Consider the following 21,351-nt stretch of genomic DNA (forward strand, 5'->3'; position numbering starts at 1 on the left):
GAAATCCAAGGAAAACAACTTATTTCTTACTTAGCAACGTGATGAGAGGTTTCCAAAAATCAGATAAAATGCATCTCTTAGCGACCCCACCAAGGAAACAGCGGCCTGTGCAACGTTCCGGAACCTTCGTCTGTGTGAAGCCCTGGACACGCCTGTGATGCTCGAGGCCTCCTCCCCTGCTGGCACGTCTAGGGTTACCGCGATGCCGGCAGCAGCATGCCTGGGAACCGGATCGACTGCAGCCCGGATCCTGGCATTTTCATTCAGTTCGAAAGTCGGTGTTGTGTGTGAACGCTGACCCGGGCAGCACAGGGCAGCAGCTGCTGGCGAGGACTTACGCCACCATCAGAAGTCGGGGCTGAGACGTTTGTAGAACGTGGACACAGGCCGCGGGCCTCCGTTGGCCTCGGGATCCCACCCCTTAAACCCGGGGTGACCAGTTGTCTTTGACAGCTGGCCTGGGGCCTCGCTGGCACGTTAGTGATCCATCTGTCTTCCTCCCAGTCGGGGGTATCTCGTCGTTACAAGACCGTCCATCCTTCTCTGCCCCCCAGATCCTTCATCTCCGGCCTGGCCGTGTCCTCGGCCCCGATGTTGTCCTACTCGACTCGACATCAGCCCACGTTTCTCCGCCCTGAGTTGTTGTCTCTGCTGAGCACTGCACCAAGCAGGCAGGTTCCCGGTGAACTGGCCTTTCTTTCTTTTTTTCTTTTCTTTTCTTTCTTTCTTTTTTTTTTTTTTTGAACTGGCCTTTCAACCACCGTGATTGTCAGGGATGAAGCTAACATGCCGCTTTGATCCAGCTTTCTAAGACGTACCGTTTTCCTAATTACACTTTCCCAGAGGCAAACCCAGATGGATGTCAGAACGAAAATAAACGGAATGTGGCTCAACTGAGTGCAACTCTAATGACTAACACAGGTAAATTGGGGATTAATCTATTGAACAAAGACCCCCTCTAATGCATCGAGAGGGTGTTCATTGGATACGAAACTATTCTACGATTTCAAATGTTGTAAACTGCCTGCTGATTTTTTTTCTTACAGTAAACAAATGGTGTTGCTTAAATCTTCACATTTATAGAAATAGAAATGGAGTGTCGTTATGCTCCTACTGTGATGAAGAGGATAGTCCTGTTGTGGTGAAGATTATATGCTCTGTGGATGATGATTTAAGTGTATGAACAAATACTCAAGATGCAGCTTGTCGGGAGCTGTCCTGGATGCATTTAGTAAACACTGGGACGAAAATGTGTGCTTTAAAAAAAAAAAAGAAAGAAAGAAAATGTGTGCCTTTGAGTGCTTGGGGTGGGAGGTGTAGTTATCAGGGAATTTTTTTTTAATTAATTAATTAATTAATTTATTTATTTATTTATTTATTTATTTATTTATTTATTCATGAGAGACACAGAGAGAGAGAGAGAGAGAGGCAGAGACACAGGCAGAGGGAGAAGCAGGCTCCATGCAAGGAGCCCGACGCGGGACTCGATCCCGAGACTCCAGGATCATGCCCTGGGTTGAAGGTGGCGCTAAACCGCTGAGCCACCGGGGCTGCCCTTATCAGGGAAAGTTAAATCATGCCACAGTGAAAAGCAAAAATATTTATGACTTCTGTTCATTAATGCACAACATTCACGGAGTGAGGAGGTCAGTTGTGGAGAAGGTAGTTGTGACACATGACAAAGAAAAGACTTATATACTGGATATATAAAGAACACCTTTAAATCAATACCAGATATGCAGAAAACACAGTTGAAAAGATGTAGTGAATAAGCACCTTGAGAGGATACCATCTAAATAACCAAAAATTAAAGCTTCTCGAATTTATTAACCATCAGGAGAATGCAAACTGAGCCCACAGGATGGTCACTACACAACCTCCAGGAGTTGCTAAAATGGAAAAGACCGACAATGTTAAGTGTTGGTGAAGATGTGGACCAACTAGAACTCTTATGGGTGTGCACACCGGTTGGCCCATAAAACGGAGAGCACCTGCCAAAGCGCGGTGCATGCACAGCCTGTGGCTTAGCAATTCCAGTCTAAGAAACCACGCATTTGTTTACTGTCCATGCAGAAAAGAATGTGTGTGTTTTTTTTTTAAGATTTTATTTATTTATTCATGAGAGACACAGGCAGAGGGAGAAGCAGGCTCCCCGGATCATGCCCTGAGCCAAAGGCAGACGCTCAACCGCTGAGCCACCCAGGTATCCGAAAAGAATGTTTTTTTTGTTTTTTTGGTTTTTAGCAGCACTGTTTGTAATCATCTCACCCAGGGAACAGCCCAAATGGCCATGTACAATAAACTAAAGAGGAAAATGTTGAAGACGTCTTGATAAAGCAAGTGTCCTTTGGGCTCAGTATTGAAGAATGTGTTGAATTACATCCCCGATCCCGTCTGAGATTGCTTCGGCTCATTTTACACCATGCATTTTATTTTTGTTCACCATATGTCTTAGCACCCTGAACTTATTTCTTTATGTTCCTGGCTATTTGTCAGTATATTTTCCATGCCTGACCCCCAGGGCCCAGCCCAGAACAGATGCCTGTAGACACATGAGTGCGTGTCTGGAGGGCAGCCTGGGTGGCTCAGCGGTTTAGCACCTGCCTTCCACCCAGGGTGTGATCCTGAGGTCCCGGGGTCGAGTCCCACGTCGGGCTCCCTGCATGGAGCCTGCTTCTCCCTCTGCCTGTGTCTGTGCCTCTCAGGAATAAATAAATAAAATCTTAAAAAAAAAAAAAAAACTTTCTTTAAAAAAAAAAAATGAGTGCCTGTCTGCTAGAAAAGAAAAAAGAAAAAAAAACCTCTGACAAAACAACCTTTCAGACAGTGGAAGCATCGCCTGGTATTTTCCCCTTTCAGGTTTATTTAAAGGGTCGTTTGCAAACTTTAAAAAGAAGATTTAATTACAAGAGAGAATATCTGCTATGTGATGTTTCTGTCACTTATGTTGACTACTTGGGTTTGGCTGCTGAGGAAGAGAAGTGGGTTCTGGAGAACGGGAATTGAAACTCTCTCATCCGCATATGAAAGACATTGCTAACTGGAGGTAAGAGGCACCCCAGAAAGCTACGTCCTTGGCCATCCCTCTTGACCTCTATTTACATCTTCTAAGAGGCCGACTCTTCAGTGGAGGACCCTCCTGTCTGAAAACTTGTGTTATTCTTCACAGTTTGCTAAGAAATCCAGCTCTCTGAAGAGGAGGGGATGATACCGATCGCTGGTTCTTAAATAATAATACTGTCATAACAAAGAGCCTTAAGCTGTCTCCTCTAGAGAGGCAGAATTCATAACCCTGACGTAAAAATACCTTTTTTTTTTTTAAAGAATCTTTGCAAAGAATACTTCTGTTTAATTTGAGACATAAAAATGCCTTTTTTTTTTTTTTTTTTGAGAAATCCTTGTGTAGAATCTTTGTATTTAATCCCTGGGTATAACAACAAAAAAAAAAGAGGAAGTGAGTGATGCTTTATATCTTGTCATAGCTGAGCCCTCGTCCCCAGACTTTGACTTTTGGTCTCTCTGCTCATCTTCTTCTCCGACGTGGTCAGGAGGGGCTGTGATCCCCCACCCTGGATTATGCATTTCAGGAGGTCACATGCAGGGGAAGAGCCTTTGTTCTGCATGGAAAGCAGGCATAAGCTTAACCTGGAGCACAAGTAGCCTGGATTCTTGCTATTTCTGGAATTCCTGCTGTGGCTCCTGACCCTGGGCAAGTGGATGAAGTCTTCTGACCTGGTCACTGAACGTGCATAAATAAGATACTGTACTAAAGGGTCTGTGTCCATTTTTGACATTTGCCTGCTGGCAGCTTTTAAGGAGAAGGTCTCCCCCTGGTCCTACCTGCAAATAAGATGATGAGAATGCCGCAGGGGCAGCCTCCGTGGGCAAGGGTGGGAGGTTTACGCTGTGCAAGCCCCAGCCTGTGTCAGGAACCATCGGGCCAACCCCGTGCCCTGCCCAGCGGGGAGCTCAGCTGCCTCTTTCCATCCTCTCTAGAGCCATTTTGTACCAGTTTGGGAGCCTGCCCTGCTCTCCCCCGGAAAGATTACTCATTACATGAGTAATGAATCTTTTCATATATTCTTGGTGCTTGTGCTGTTACCAATCTTGACCTCTAAACCAAGTTGTGAGTAAAAGGGAGTCCAACCCACCCCCATGGAAAGACTCTAACAGATGCTGAGTCTCAGCCGTGAGCAATAATAATACCACGGAAGAGGCCAGGATTCTGCACAACAACTAAAGCTTCGCTTCTTTGAGCCAAAAATGCACTCGCCCATCATTCGTTGAGTAACAGGCTTCCTGTAGACTTTCCAGGAGTGACATATTTTATTTACTGCCCTTTCCTTAGATGCTACGTACATGGAATTTGGGGCCTGACGCGATTCTCTCCCCTCTGAGCTGCCACAGTGTTGTGCTTGTCGGTGCCTTGAACGATTGATTGCGCTCTTCCTCCTATTACAGTTGTGTGGGTGTGCTGCCTTGCTTTGGCCAGTGGGGTTATCGGCGCATTAGGAAACAGTGCCTGACACAATCCGTGTTCAGGGAACGTGTGAATGAAGCCATTTTGAACCCCAGTAGCAGGGGTGTGATGGACGCACAATGCTATTCAATTTGCACCAAGCACAAGTACACGTTGAAGCATTTATACCCCCCGTCCTGAGCCGCCGTAGCAGAGATGTGATAAAAGCACAGCGCTGTGTTGTTTTTGTTGTTTTTGGTTTTTTTTTGCACCAAGCTTTTATGAGTACACACTTAAGAGGGTCAAACACGCTTTTCCTTGCTAAACCACTGCATCATCGGCCCACTGTACAAGATCACATTTTCTCGTTCGCTGATATGGGACAAAGGAGAGAAGGAGCCTTGAATATGGCATACCCATATTCTTGGGGAAATGCTTACCATACCAACCTCTTATTCACGGAGCTGTTAATACGTGCTGCCCATTTTGCCAGGCTCATTGCACATAGTAATTCAGGTGACCATTTCAACAATAACCATAAAGAACACATCACTTTAACCCCCTTGTGCAGATCTGTAAAACTGAGGACCAGTGACGCTAAGGGGGTGTGAAGGTTACATGATGGTACAATGGGATGCCAGGCACGTGAACCTAGGGGCTCTCCCTATAGACGATGTACACTCTTAGTGGCTTCACTGGTCAACCTTTTATCAGACTCTAAGCTGGCTCCTAATGTCCTCCACTGCTAGAATCCACACCCTCATGTAATTACCTTGTGTTACGTGTGGGAAGGACCTGAGACTCACTTCACACCAACAGAACACAAGAGAGGAGGTTTGGTGCCACTTCTGCGATGATACGGCATGAGGCTCTAATTCCCGTATCACTTGGAGCCAGTCTCCTTTGCCGGCTCTGCAGAGGGAGGCTCCCATGTTGCAGACGCCCTGAGAACTGAGGGCCTTGTTCAGCCAACGGGAAGCTGAGGCCCTTATTAGTCCAGTTGTTCACAAGGTCTCCATTCTGCCAACAAGCCATAGGAGCTCGGAAGCGGTTGAGCCTCAGATGAGACCACTGCCCTGACCGACACACCTCGCTGGCAGCCGTGTGAGGGGCCCTGAAATAGAAGACCCAGCTAAAGCACACCTGGATTCCTGACCCCCAGTAACCACAAGGTAATAATCGTGCTGGTGGAAGCCCATAGGCTGACAGTAATTTGTTGCAAATATATACACAATGCAGGAGCATTTGTATGTTTAGAAAAACAGCATTAAAAAAAAAAAGAAAAGAAAAACAGCATTATCCTCAAAGCCTTTTATCACTGGCAATTCCATTGCTGATCATTTTTCACGTTCTTCTTTCCGTCTCCTCTCTTAGAGCAGTGCTTTCTAAATGATCCTACTCATAAGAATCACCTGGGAGTGCTTTTGAAATGTGTGCAGTCTCTACCCTTTAGGACTCAATTAATTTGTTTAGGAGTCTGGGATTTCAGCAAGGTGCTCATGATATTTTTGTGCAGAGACAGACTTACAAAACATGTCACAGATTTAGGGAACTTATCTTGACTTTGATTGTATTTTAGACTTCTGGAGAATTTGGAGTACCTCGTCTACAGTGAAGCCCTAGGACTGGTTTCGGTTTCGGTTTTTTTTTTTTTTAATAGATGCTACCCAGGCCATTTTTTAGTTTCGTTTCGTTTCTTTTCTTTTCTTTTCTTTTCTTTTCTTTTCTTTTCTTTTCTTTTCTTTTCTTTCCTTTTCTTTCTTTTCTTTTCTTTCTTTTCTTTTCTTTTATTTATTTTATTTTATTTTATTTTTTATTATTTATTTTATTTCATTTTATTTTTTATATTATATTTTATTTTATTATTTTTTAATTAATTAATTTTTACCCAGGCCATTTTAATGTGCAGTCAGGATTGAGAACTGCTGACTTAGGGTAAGCTCAACACAAGCATCTGGCAAAGATTGTCAAGTATCCGTGCTAGGTTTCCAGTGCAAAAGGGATATAGAGACAATTAATGTTCTAGCAAAAATGTACAAGACTGACTTCCTGAAAGCAAGATTGTCAGTTCATCTTTCAAGTGTACTTGTTAAAGGGATTGATTGTAAAATGTCCCAAAAGGTAAATGTATGTACAGCATACGTATGCTGAATATTTTTGAATATCAAAGTGAAAAAAATAAAAGCTGCCAATGAAGAGCCACCTGGCTGCCTCAGTCGGTAGAGCATGTGGCTCCCAATCTCCGGGTCATGAGTTCGAGCTCCACGTTGGGTGTAGAGGGTTACTTAAAAAACAAAAGCTGCCCATGAAGAGAATGGAAGAATTTTCTTTATAACATCTAGCTTCTAGAAAGGTGGGTGGAGGGCAGCCCGAGTAGCTCAGCAGTTTAGCACCGCCTTCAGCCCAGGGCATGAACCTGGAGTCCTGGGATCCAGTCCCACATCGGGCTCCCAGCATGGAGCCTGCTTCTCCCTCTGCGTGTGTCTCTGCCTCTCTCTCTCTCTCTTTCTCTCTCTCTTTCTGTGTGTGTCTCTCATGAATAAATAAATAAAATCTTTTAAAAAAAATAGAAAGGTGGGTGGAATATATAAATAAAGAATACAGATCCAGACAGGATTGGCTACATAATGTGTGGAGCCCTAGCACAAAATGAAAATGTGAGGCCCCATGTTCAAAAAGTAGGAAAAACACGCTATCAAAGGAATGAGGTGTAAAGCTGTGTCCTTTCTTCCATACTCTGTCTCTTGCTTTGTCATGGTGTTCTATATTCGCTATGCAACGTTGTTCTAAGTAAAGGAAATTAAAATTTTAAATTATTAGCTTGGGGATTACCATTCATCTTTCTGTTGCGCAATGTCAGTTTTAAATGCAAATATAAGAGCATTTAACTTATATACAGAACCACTGAAATTACCCAATTTATATTTCATCGCTGGTACATTCATATGTGTTTTGTTCTCACCAGAACAATACAAAAGGGGAAACCCTGCACAAAACTGCATCAACTGTATCTTGCTTCTTTCTGTGTGCACAATCTGCCAATACTCCCGCCACTGGTTTGCGGATGAGGAAGGACAGTGTAGGAAAAGAATCCTGCGCTGACCTAGCTTTGTCTTTCCCTCAGTGTTAGCAATCTCAGCCTGAGTGATTGCGAGGTTCCACGAGAAAGGCCATGATGAGTTCCAGTGTTGTTGTATTTCTGCAGAACGTCATTCGCTTCCCTTCTTTTTGCATTTGAAGCACGCTGTGGTTCAGATGGAAGGCATGGCCTCTCTGAGCTCTCAACACTCACACTTACTCCTTATAGATGTGACATGCTCACCTCGTCCTCACTTTGAGCCTCATGGATTCCCATCTGTTGGGGGGTCCCCCAGAACTCTGTGCTGTTGGAACATTGCACGTGCTATACGTGAACAGGGCAGTGAGGAACACTGAACACACATCCTGTGTGCATTTCTTCTCCATTGACAATGCATGCTCCATTGTCCCATTGCACTTCCCTCACAAGACACAAGTACAAAGAAAAAAAAATTATCAAGAATTTCAGTGAGGACAGCAGGGCATTAAACCAGCATGGGGTCCTGTATGACTGCCTCTACAGGTCCTATGCCGCGCAGCCAGCCCCAGAGCTCTACGTAGCGGCTGTAAGAACCAGAACACAGGGGATCCTTGGGTGGCGCAGCGGTTTAGCGCCTGCCTTTGGCCCAGGGCGCGATCCTGGAGACCCAGGATCAAATCCCACGTCAGGCTTCCGGTGCATGGAGCCTGCTTCTCCCTCTGCCTGTGTCTCTGCCTCTCTCTCTCTCACTGTGTGCCTATCATAAATAAATAAATAAATAAATAAATAAATAAATAAATAAATAAATAAAAGAACCAGAACACAAAGGAAAGAAATGGAACCAATGGTCAGCATTGGCATCAGTCAGCACACGTGGCTTTGTTGGCTTTGAGACTCCACAAATCTGAGGAGATGGTCTTCTTCCTCCTCCTTACGGATTTTCAGTAAGCCATAGGCCCCATGCGAGCCTCCGACCCTACTTCTCAGCGCAGCTTCTCCTGTCAGGATTACAAAGTGCGGGTTGAATCAGATGATTATTTGTGACAAAATATAAAGTGTTTTATATGACAGCGCAGATGGAGCCTAGGTGAAAGAAGCATGCACTTCTCTGATTTTACATCTCTGGTTATAGCTCTCAGCATCGGAATTTGGAGAATATTGTGTTGGGTAGAGCATGGCATAAATGATGTGCTCATTAAATCATAAGACAAGCCATAAGTTTTTATTTCTCTCACGTGCTCATGTTGTCAAAATAATTCTGAAATCAGTTCCTTAATTGGTATCCCTGTAGCCTGACACCGTTATAATGTGTGGGCCACATTGGATGATGCGTCTCTGTTGACATCCTTCTAGAGGTTTGGAGACCGAGCAGACAGACACAAACACTGTTCATCTCCCTTACACCCCTAACCCCGTTCCATCCTAGCAGCAGTGACCCACACACAGAGCCAAAGAACGGACTGGATTTTTTTTTAAACACCATTAAATTTGGCTGCAGAGTTAAAATATCTTTTTCTACCTTGTCCAACTGGGTTTCCAAAGACGGTCTCAGCACTTAGCGCAACTGAATTCATTTTGGAAAATGTGAGGACATTGTGAATGACGGAGGGCTTCTAAGGACGATATGAAGCCCGTCAGAAGCTTCCTCTTTGACGTTCCTGTTGACTCCCCGGCCCAGCGCTGTAAGGGCAAATACAAAATAAAAACATAAGAGGCTTAATTGTCCCCGAGAAAAATAAGGGTTGAGATGTTCTCTCTTCCCTCTGCTTAGAATATTTATTGCAGAAAAGCGTAGATCCTTTTCCTCTCTTTGAAATCTATGTCTCTGCCAAACACACAGGATGGCGCTGACTCCCTAGTTAGAGCAGACTTGACCCAGGACATAGAGGCCTACATTTGTGCCTAAGTGTTTCATTTGAAGCAATGATTGCATTTCTGTCAGGCTTGGATTGTTTCTCGCTCGGCTTTCCTGGGTATGACAACAAGTACATTCATCGAATTCTTCGTAGCGCTGTCAAAGCAGGCATGGTCCACTTGCCTGAATAGGCTCTTGGAGAACCATGGGGCCCTCCTCTCGGAGACTTGGCGAAGTGCTCATGAATGTATGTGCCCAATGCCTTTTTTGCATGAGTGGATTTAGGTATTTGGAGGATCTGACCCTCCCGGATGCCTAAGTGTGCCCGGGTCTGCCTGCAGATAAAGAAACAGCCATCATCCTTCTCCTTCTGACCTGCCAACGCTGTGACCGTCATTTCATAAAGATACTAATTTCTTAATGTCCCCTTGCATAATGCACCCTTCTGGGGCCTCCGCCTGATTTGGGCCCTTACACACCACTCAATGGGGACCATGGAGCATTTCTTGTGTGAGCCTCTGCTCTGGGCAGGTGCATGTGTGGCCAGCCATGGAAGCTTTGAGGCTGCTGTAGTGGGGAGCACACCGCAGTAATTATCGCATTAAGTCACGTCACTTTATTCAAACCCTTTCAAGCTTTTAACTGCTGAATCCAAGCTTCAGAACTTACCCTCTCTCCCATATCTGGATGCTTATGTAGAGTAAATTTGGTGAAGAACAAACTCATTTTGAGGTTATTATTTGAAAGAACAGTTGAAACCCCTGCAAACTCAGACTCCATTCACAGATTAACCTTCTTTTATTGCCTCACGTTAAAAAGCCAGGCCATTGTATTCCATTAGCGATTGCTTATTGTTATTTTGCAACACTAATAATTAGATTCAGCTCATTAATATGGATCCCTTAGAATTTTTTTTTTTTTATAACCATGAGTTTTGCATTCATTGATGCACAGGAAAGAAAATGCAAACCCGAACTGCTCTCAGATGGGACCCAGGTTTAATTCTCTTTCCTGACTTCATTTACTAGGGAAGAAAAATTTCTCCTCTCACCTCTTAGGTTCATTACGTGGGCGTGTGAGAATTAGCATACGTGCTGCCAAAGCGACTGTGTGAGTTAAAATAACAAAAGAAAGATGAACAAGAGAAAAGGCACAGAATCTTTATTAATTTCTATGTCCACAGCAAGGTAGGAAAACAAATGATTTCACTCAGGGACTTATATACCCTTTTAAGAAAGATTATATACCCTTTGGGCCTCAGGGGTGTGAAAGGAACTAGGAAAGGGGCAGGGGGCCACTAGTGCAAGGTACAGGCTATTTTAGTAAGGTCTGTTTTTGCAAATTAACCATGGTGTCCACTCCCCTGTGATGATAAGGAATGCCACTCTTTTCTGGGCGGACAGGTGTGTGGTGAACGTCCTCCGAGGGCCATGTACGCCCTGCTTTTAGGTAGATACTGGGTGGCAAGTAACTCTTCCTGCGTTTGTTACTTCTCCATACCTGTAGCTCAAAATGATCCTCATGCCAAAGTGATGTATTTTGGGGTACCATATTCTGATCCCCTTCCCATTGTGTCTGCAACTAGTTGGAAGTTGTCCAGTTTTTATTCTTTTAATATTTAATATTCTTTTAAAGTTTAATATTAATCAGAGTTTTTCCCCGTGAGAATCTCCAGCTGATCCCACACCATGTATTAAAAAGACCCTCTTTCCCCCCACTTGAGCCGCATTCACAGTCTCACCCTAAATTAAGCGTGGGTTTCTTTGAGGACTCTCATTGTGGTTCTAGTTTTGAGCCATGACCATACCATGTTAATGAGTATGAGCTTTATATTGAGAGACTGAGTATCAGATGGCCAATGTCCAGATCAAATATGAAAATAGAGCTTGGACCAGCGCAGAAGCTAAACCCCAGGCTCTGCAGCAGTTGGCCTGGAATGCTCACGAACTGGTCAGTGTCTTCCAGTAGCCCTAACTTTTCTTCTTTCTTGCAACTCAGGACCAACCTAGGAAAGACAGCTACGCTCCCCAGACCAATCACCTAAGATATCCTGCTTCTACTGAGCATGCCTCCCGCTTCTTCAACCGACTGAAGAGCCTTGGCTTATTCTTACTTAGAGTGAGGGATGTCTTTGTTTATTTCCACAATTCTAAGTCCCCAAATGTGGTAGTGTACATCTTCCAACTTTGCTCTTCTTCAAGGACATCTTGTCTCTGCTAGCTCTTTTGAATTTCCATATAAACTTTATTTTTATGTTTTTTTTTTCCATATAAACTTTAGAACCAGCTTCTCACTTTCCATAAAAGTCTCCTTGGTGTTTTGTTTTGTTTTGTTTTTTGATTGGGATTGAATTGAATTGATATACCAGTTGGTAACCCTGAGTCTTCCCTTCCATGCAAGAGTTTCAAGCAGTGCTTTCATTTTTCAGACCAGAGCTTTCGACTGCTGTCTTCAGCACATAGACCCCTTAAATGACCAGCTCGTGGTGGCCAGTGATTGAGAAGCATCTTCAGGGCTGGCACTCCTCCATGCTAGCTCACCTCAGGGACTTGTCCTTCAGAGTACTTGAATCTCAGTCACCAGCACAGATCTGCTTAAAAAAAAAAAAGTTTACATTTTATCTGTCATTTTCTTAGTTTCTGTACTGGATGGGGTTCCTGCAACATCCAATCGGCCATAATGCTGGAAATGGAACTTCTCGGGTTTAAAAAATGTTCTTTAACTAATGTTCCTAAGTTTTATAATCTATTAGGTAACAGCATACCATGTAGTTACTGGATTTTCCCACTATAATTTCTTCTTATTTCTTTAATACTAGAGCTTTAAATGAAAAGAAGTAGTTGTACTCAAAGCTACAGAAGGATATTTATAAAACTGAAGAAAAATTAATATCTGAATTTTCTTCTCAGAGGAAGTTGGCTTGGATTTAAATTTACTGAAGTATGTAGCAAAAAAGAAAATCATTTCATCTTACCTGTGTAACTAGAGGTAAGTGGAAAAGATTTCATAGAATTATTCTTGTAGAAAGGGCTATGCATCTCTAACAAATTAAAATTTATAGAGCCTACTGACTTTAAAATTACATTGCAAATACATAGAGATACACATAAGTTATTTTTAATTTAATGTTTTATAAAAATTTAGCAGCATTATTCTCTATAGACAAAGGTATCTTTGTAGCCCAGTGAGTCCCTGTGTTCCAGTAATAGTGGTGATTAATCCGATCGCTCAGAACATTACCTCTTCAATGAGTAATATCACTGTTATAAATCATATTTTCATATTTTTATTTTCCATTCACTAACTCTTCAAATATTTCTGACTTGGAGTAAGTACTTCTCTGTGTCTCTTACACAGCTTCTCCGTTAACTGTTGGCCATGGTTGGTAAAACTTGAAAACCGTTGGAGATGTCCATTTCACCTGTGTTGGCATTATTAGCAAGGTGGACATTCCAGCCTTTATGGTATTCTGTTTCCTTCCTTCTCCTTTCCTTCCTCTTTTCCTCCCTTGCTCCCATCCCCAGAACATGAGGCCATGCACTGGGTAGCTCTAAAACCGTGGTAGTTCTGGGACCATGTGAAGGAGCCTAAGGTTCCCAGCCAGCTTTGTCAAGACTGGTTTGTTCTGCTTCATTTCACGGGTAAAACCTACATCTAAATCTTGTGTAGCTACCACAGTCTCTGTTTCATTGGTTGTCAACTCTTCTTGTTCTATGAGCACACCGTGGGCATAAAGAAATCCTTGCTACGTCACGTGTCAATGAGACCCACATACTCCAGTGAGTGTGAACACGGGAGTGCACGCTTTCTGCATTTATGCACATGGTGCATAGTAGGTGTTATATATATATATTTTTTTTAATTTTTATTTATTTATGATAGTCACAGGGAGAGAGAGAGAGAGGCAGAGACATAGGCAGAGGGAGAAACAGGCTCCATGCACCAGGAGCCCGACGTGGGACTCGATCCCGGGTCTCCAGGATCGCGCCCTGGGCCAAAGGCAGGCGCCAAACCGCTGTGCCACCCAGGGATCCCCATAGTAGGTGTTTGAACAAATATCTGTGTGACAGAGAGATGTCATGTTGAGTAACTGTGGATTTCAGATCCTTGCATAAATAATTTTTTCCTTCGAATTTGAGGAAGGAGGAAATGCTTCACCATGGTCGATGTCCTTCTAGTGGTGGCTGTAGAGCTTGGAACTTCTCTTGCTTTTCCCTTATTGCCTGCTCCCACCCAATCCCCATGGGAAGTGCGGCGCCTTATCTGAGTTGTAAGGGGCATGCTTTCAGCAGCTGCAGCTGTTCCCCTTTCTTCTGGGAGTCAGCAGCCTGTGGGGAAAGTCCATCCTGTCTGCTTTTCCATGTTGTGGAAGGGAAAGCCTTAAAGGGAAGCCTACTTCCATCCAGTGCTGGCTGGAACTGAAGGCATGACTGTGATTTTGGGGTCAACACTACGTTGGCCCCTGAGAGAAACAACCTTCTCCAATCTCTGCTGTTTTGATGTCACTTTGGTCTCCATAAATCATTTTTTTTCTGAATTACTTTAGAGCTTCGATGGGGCAGACAGATGCTATTAATTGGACACCTTGACCCTCAAAGAAGTGCTCTGGTTTAAAAAAAAAAAAAAAAAGAAGAAGTGCTCTGGTTTTATGATATTTCTTTAGAATCTTCTAGTGACTGCTCTAGAAGCAGAACAACAGTGAGGTTTCCATCCGTAAAACGATATAGGTGTCTGTGCATATTACCTGTAGTGTGCAAGAGGACTGGGTATGTGTGTGTTCTATTCCTAATACTCCAGTGCTTGTATTATAAAGGGTATCCAACAAAACAATTCTTGGTGCTGGTGCCAGACATGAAGCTCTCATTTGTGTTCCATCTGGAATGTTCTTTGTGTCTTTTCCCTTCCGTGTAACACGGTCCACCAAGCCGTACCCTGGATGCTGTGTTCTTTCTTTTCATTTTGCTACCTTTATTCTGCATGAGTCACATCTTTAAGATTCAATAAGCCTTAGAATTAAGAGTAAATGATATCAACCTTCATGAGTGACATGAAGCATTGTGTATGTCAGTCATCTAAATAGGGCATGACACTCAAATTATGTGTCCACAGAGGTCATAGGCCATTAGCTCTGGATGGAAGCACAATTTCTTTAATAGAATCAGCTGTGATTATGAATAAACTCTCTAATCTGCAGCTCTGTGCTGCTTTGGTTGAAGTCACTTTTTGGAACTGTTTCAAATCAGGCAAGTCTGAGTTCAAAAATATCAACTTGTTATAACTCTGGGATATTTACTATCAGATTAATAATTCCGTGACTGTTGATGAGATTCATAGACGTTAAACATTACAGGATTTGAATTCTCTTAATACCTGAGACTTAACTGACCTTCTTATTACAATTCCTGAAAATGATTTGCAAAGACTTTCTTACAGAGCAGGAAGTTAATTGCTTCTTCTCTTTTGAGAACCGCTCTTCTGCATATTTCTTTCTATGTGTGTCCTTCCAAGTTGGAGTTACTTCACTAAAAACTCGATAGGACTTCTGTCACTTGAGATGACCTTGTGAATCCAAACAGGAAAGAGAATACTGACATGCGATCATCTCCACACTCCAGACCAAGTGTATGGAAATAAAGCCCGGAACTTGAGTTCTAAGTGAAACCCTCATGTAACGCTCTCACATCCGCACTCATGGTGCGATGCAGGGCTCACAAGAATTCAGAAGAAAATGCTGTCTTTGGTTGCACTCTGATTTCATCTTTATCTTTAGCATCAGAGTCAAGTTTCCACTCATGTCTACCTTGAAGCAACCTCAAATGAATGTTTAATTACTCAGAACACATTTATCTGGACAGAAATGGAGCAAAATTTGGGGGCTGGTAGACAGTTCATTGCTAACCTATGACATGGATAGTTTTTTTTTTCTTAAGATTTTATTTATTCATTCATGAGAGGCACAGAGAGAGAGGCAGAGACACAGGCAGAGGGAGAAGCAGGCTCCATGCAGGGAGCCCAATGTGGGACTCGATTCCAGGGCCTCAGGATCACGACCTGAGCCGAAGGGAGATACTCAACCACTGAGCCCGACATGGGTAGTTTAGATACACATCATTTGCCTTGAGAAAATAATGAGGCTTTTTTATTTTCACTAAATAAATAGTGTCTGGCATACAATTATATGTAATGACTTATTTATGTTGGGTAACTTCTCAGAGAATTATTGACAAACTCACATCATCTTTAATTATAGAAAGTAACAGGGCAGCCCGGGCGGCCCAGTGGTTTAGCGCCGCCTTCGGCCCGGGGTATGATCCTGAGACCTGGGATCAAGTCCCACGTCGGGCTCCCTGCATGGAGCCTGCTTCTCCCTCTGCCTATGTCTCTGCCTCTCTCTTTCTTTCTCTCTCTCTCTCTCTGTCTTTCATGAATAAATAAATAAATTTTTAAAGTATACAGAAAGTAACAGAGCTGACATAGTCTTTGTATGCTTTCCCCACTCATTCCCATCCTATCTTTCCCCCAGAAAAATATGGATCCTAAATTTGGTATATATTTTTCATTATTTGTCTTTAAAATGTTGCTGTGGATGCCATCTTTTCAGAAATAATATTTTGACTTGTTTTGCACGATTTAAAGCTTTACATCAATGGCATCATAGTGAGCATAGCCTTCTGGTACTTATGATCTGTGTCCCCCCATTTGTGTTAGAGATTTTGGAATGTTGGCCTATCTCTAGTTGATTCCTTTGATCTGCTGGACAGTTCTTTCATTGCTTGAATATCCAACATGTGAAAAAAAAAAAAAAAGAATATCCAACATACGACTTGGTTTCTCTGTTGATGGAAAGTTGTTTCCAATTTTCTGCTGTTCTAGGAAATGCCTCAAGGAAGCTGCCTATACATGGTTGTTTTGAACACAGATCCAAGTGGTTCTTTAAAATATGTAATTGGGAATGAAACTTTTGGCTCAGGGGGCAGGAACGTCCTTGTATCGCCCTACGGTATAGAGTTTGAACCAGCTTCTGACAATTGGACTGTGGCCGACTTCTTAATAGTTGTTGATCTTGTTGTGAAGAACACCTCGCTGGTGTTTTCATTTACATTCCTGTGACTATTGGTGCATTCAGATATCTTTTTGTGTATTTATTAGCTATCCGGATAACCTTTTCTGAGAATTTCCTGTTGATATTCTTTGCCAGTTTTCTGTGGCTTTTGTTTTTTATTGAAGCTTATACACGTACACAGATATATGCATATATTAGTGATGCCAAATATCTTCTATTGTATATACTTCTATATAAGTTGTGTCCTAAAATATATGTGGTTATATAATATGTATCTTAATTATATATTATCGATATAAAAGTTTCATCTGTTTTATGCACAAAAAAACAATATCAGCTGTGTTTTATGTGTTTTGTTTATTATTGGTCGTTACAGTTAAGGCTACGGAATTTATTGTATAATTTCGAAGTTATCAACACATCAGTCATTTCCTTCTTGATTTGTATTCTTTGTACCAGTTAAGAAAACTTTTACTACTCAAAGTCATAACCGCATTTTAATATATTTTCTTGTTGAAGTTTTAAAGTGTCGTTTTTTCCACATGTAGGTACAGTGGATTACATTTCCTTTCAAAGTAGCACTCCTTCAAAACCATCTGGCTTCCGAAGTATTTAATACCCATCCAGTGAGATAATTAGTATGCAAGACGTGTCATCAGAGTTGAAGAATGGAAAATAAAATGTACATAACAGGCTCAGGCTTAATCGCTAATAAAAGTGAAGATAATCAGTGTAACTCTAAAGTATCATTAACAACCTGAACAGGAGCACACATAGATGTGAAACAAAGTCTAATACAAGGAAAGCATTTTGATATCAGCCACTTGCCATTATGCAAGCAATTAGCGCTCCACCACAGCGAGCTAGAAGGGAGGAAAGCTTCCAGCTAATTCCACATGCAAATCCCTCCTGTAGAAGGGTTTAGGACGTTTATGCTGAAGCCTAGCTGGGACCTGTCTGAAATCACTTTTCGCTAATTCCAACAGAAATTACCATGTGATAAAATGCCTGGCTTCCCAGGTACCTCCTCAGTGGCCGAGGTGGGCTGAGCTGAACAGGCCCCTGTGACTTTCCTCCTCGTGCCTGTCATGTACGCTGACATTTTGTTTCATAAATTATTCTGTATCATTCTGAATCAGTTTACCAGGGTCTGATCGATGCCGGGTAAATAGATAAAAATTGTATTTTGGAGGCAGTTCAGACTGTATTGATCTGAGAGCAGAGGTGGTCGTATTAATCAATCAGGCCCTACTCTCATTTGCTATCTCAATCACTGGATGAAACCAGAGAGAAATATCCTGTCCTGAAGGAACACTTTGGTTAGTTTAGGTGTCAGGCAATTGTTATGATGTCCTGCAGGAGACCCCACCCCCACCCCCGTTACCCCAAACATGAGATGGCCTATAGCCAGTTGGGAAGATTAGAGAGAATGTAAGTGACTACAGACCTACTTTTTCTGTGCATGTTATTTATACAATTTTCTTACTGCAGATATTTGGTGCATTGGCTTAAGATATTTGTGCCAGAGGACGGTATCCAACTACGTGAGCAGGGGCCCTTAGGAGTTAGGGGTGAAGAAGGAACATTCCTGATACCCGGCATAGTGCCTCCTACAGCCTAAGACTCAGGTCAGATTCCCCCACCACATGCAGACTCTGGGCTAGGATTCCTGGGGTTCAGGGAGGGAAAGCCAGCCAAGGAGTGAGAACACAGGACAGGAAGGAAGAGAGGGCCCAGAGAATGTGACTTCTGCAAAATCCCAGCCTCAGCCCGGCTTCTGGAGGGCCCTGCAGCAGAAACAGTGACTTCGTGGTTTTGTTTTTCCTTCACCTCTAAGGTCTGGGAGATGAGCATTCATCTTTACCCTGTATGCAAGTGCTGGCTACGATTTGGGATGTGGGGGAAGGATATGATGGAGATGCACAGAGAGGAGGGCATTGGGGCGCCTGGTCCTCCTTCTCTGTTCCATTATCCCAAACCCAGGCAGTCCCCTGAGGATGCTGCTGGAGGTAGGACACCCCAAAACTGAATGTCGGGTACAAAGAAGTGGGAAAAGATGTGCTTGCAACCTGCAGAGCCACAGCAGCATGGGCGAGCGTGGACACTGAGGATTTGTTGAATTGGAAATCTGTCTGCCTGTAGATTCTGCAGCAATTCAATCGGTGGCAAATTGAAGACTTCAGGGACAAAAAAGGGAGGAAGGAGGGTAGGAGGGAAGAAGGAAGGAAGAAAGGAAGAAGGAAGGAAGGAAGGAAGGAAGGAAGGAAGGAAGGAAGGAAGGAAGGAAGGAAGGAAGGAAGAAGGAAAGAAGGAAGGAAAGAAGGAAGGAAACCCATCTCCAGCTCAGATATTTCTTGCCTGGAAAATGATATTGCTGTTGATGCTTTTCTCAGCAATCATCCTTGAAGAAAATTGCCTAATCACAGAATGTCCTTTTAAAAACAGATTCCATCAGCCATGTGTGGCTGATCGAATCTGGAGTTGGTAGGAGGGAAATTGGTTGATCAAAATAGACAGAGGGGACTTAATTTGGGGAAAATTATTGAGGAGATTTATGTAGTGGCAGAAATGGTTATGACTTGGAAAACAGCCAGAAAAAGCTGAATCAGAGGGATTATAATGTGATCAATACTCCAGTGAACAGGTTGCCTGAGAGTAAAGCAACATTCTGCGAAGCGCGGTCCAACAGCAATGACAGACCTTCGATTTGAAAAGAATTCAGAGGTGCACGATTTTTCCCCGATAAAAAGTTTTAACAAATGATCATTTAGTCGCATACTTGGATGGAGGTTTCACCTTGGCGCTGTTTTTTTTCTTTTCTTTTTTGTCATTACGGAATAGGAGCTGTCCCAGCAGCTAGAGACAGGTGCTGTTTTATTTTTCTGAAGTTCTGTTACCTGTTCATTCCTTATCAGCATTTCACACTGCAGGACAGGAGGTGGCAAATTATAGCTCGTGGGCCAAATCCTGCCCACCACCTGCTTTTGTAAATAAAGTTTTACTAGAACCGAGCAATGGCCATCCTTTTAAGTGTTGTCCGTGGTGCTGTAAGAGCAGAGATGTGTAGTTGCAACAGAGACCATATGGCCTCAAAGCCTCAAATATTTACTCTGGTCCTTTTTGGGAGAAGTTTGTTGGTCCCTTTGCATTAGGGTATGGGGAATTCCAAAATGCCCAGCCCTCGTTTCCTTCCTCAGCTGCGTTTTCCAATATCCCCAGAGAGTGTGAAAGGTCAGAATTGATCTCAAGAAAAACAACATGTTCTAATATCGAATATTTTCTTTTTTTTTAAAGATTCTATTTATTCATGAGAGAGAGAGAGAGAGAGAGAGAGAGGCAGAGACACAGGCAGAGGGAGAAGCAGGCTCCCCGCAGGGAGCCCAATGCAGGACTCCAGGATCATGCACTGAGTTGAAGGCAGATGCTCAACCACTGAATCACCCGGGGGCCCAGAAAACACAAATTTTTATTTTAATTTCAGTATAGTTATCATACATTGTCATATGAGTTTCATGGGTAGGGAAACAAATTTCTTCTGGCAAAGCTACAAACTTGTAAAAGCTGTCAGAGAATCCGCCCCACCCCGCTCTGGTCAGGAGATGGTACATTTGGGTCTTGGACGTACAACATTTAATGAGCATTTTCGCTTTAGATAATCTTACGTCTCCTGTATAAGCATGGTGTGATGCTGTGATTTCTGTAAGAAACATGTATTTGGTCTTTGTCATGGTTTCTGGCTCAGAGCTCCTAAAACTCTTGGAATTTCCTGTAAAGAGAGCTGCAGGGGTGTCTTTTGTAATGATAACGAATGACTTCTGGAATGCACCTGAGTCAGGGGGGCACCGCTAACCCGGAAAACAACCCTGACTTGAGAGAGGGGCTGGAGGTTGAGTCGGTTGCCACCGGGCAGTGATTTAATCAATCAGGCTTAAGTGATGGAGCCTCCATAAAAACCTAAAAGGGCTGGGTTTGGAGAGCTTTCGGGATGGTGACCACGTGGTGATTTGGGGCGAGAGGAGCATCTGGAGAGACCGTGGAAGCCCCGTGCCCTTCCCCCCACCTGGTCCTACGGGTCTTTTCCAGCTGGCTGTTCCTGAGTTAGCCTTTCGCAGTAAGCCGGAGATCTAGCAAGGAACGGGTGTCTCTGAGGTCGGTGAGCCGCTCAAGCAGATTAATGGAACCGAAGGAAGCAGGTGTGGGGACCCTTTGGTCAGAAGCACAGGTAAGAGTGGACTCGCCATTGGCATCTGAAGTCTGTGTTTGGGGCGGGGGGAGGGTGCAGGGGGCAGTCTTGTAGGACTGAGCTCTTACCTTGGAATCGGGGTCTCTCACCAGGTTGGTAGACTGAGTTGAACTGTAGGCCGCCCAGCTGGTGCTGGAGAATTGACTTGCCGTGTGGGCAAGAAAACCCCACACGTTGTATGTGGTGACCAGAATTTTACATGATGTTAGTTTTCTTTTTTTTTATTTTATATTTATTTTTATTTTTATGATGTTAGTTTTCTGGATTAAATATTCCCATTCTTAATTCGGAAGAGTTTAATTTTCCCAGGCAAGCTGGGAGTTGTCAGGCAGTTGGGGTCCAAACTGACTTTAATGCTCCTGGTGACCGTGGCATTCCAGTTGTAAAAATGATCAACTACTAACTGCGTTTGAAACATGAGGTGTGTACATATAAGTAAATAATGCGTCACCAATATGACAAGAGTACAAAGTGCTCCTGTTGGGGGCACTATGTATTGGTAAAAATATGTATTTCTAGATAAATACGCTCACAAATAATCGTATGGTAATTAAATAACCTTAGAGTAATCATCTCTGTTATAAAGGTGTCTATTAGGTGGGATTTCATATTCATAAGTCAATAATTGGAGGTTTTAAATAGACGTTTGATTGTGGGGCGTATTTCACAAGTG

The 21,351-nt window shown here is 43.1% G+C and overlaps 1 long non-coding RNA gene across 1 annotated transcript; it reads left to right on the forward strand.

The window, feature by feature from the left end:
- The first annotated feature begins 142 nt into the window (after positions 1 to 142).
- On the forward strand, positions 143 to 20,650 carry LOC140629139 (uncharacterized). Its single transcript, XR_012026998.1, has 4 exons — positions 143 to 921; positions 12,282 to 12,360; positions 16,984 to 18,063; positions 20,519 to 20,650. It is a non-coding gene; the product is annotated as an uncharacterized lncRNA (long non-coding RNA).
- Positions 20,651 to 21,351: the final 701 nt, after the last annotated feature.

This window comes from Canis lupus, chromosome Y (assembly GCF_048164855.1).
Source record: "Canis lupus baileyi chromosome Y, mCanLup2.hap1, whole genome shotgun sequence".
Taxonomy (NCBI): Eukaryota; Metazoa; Chordata; class Mammalia; order Carnivora; family Canidae; genus Canis; species Canis lupus.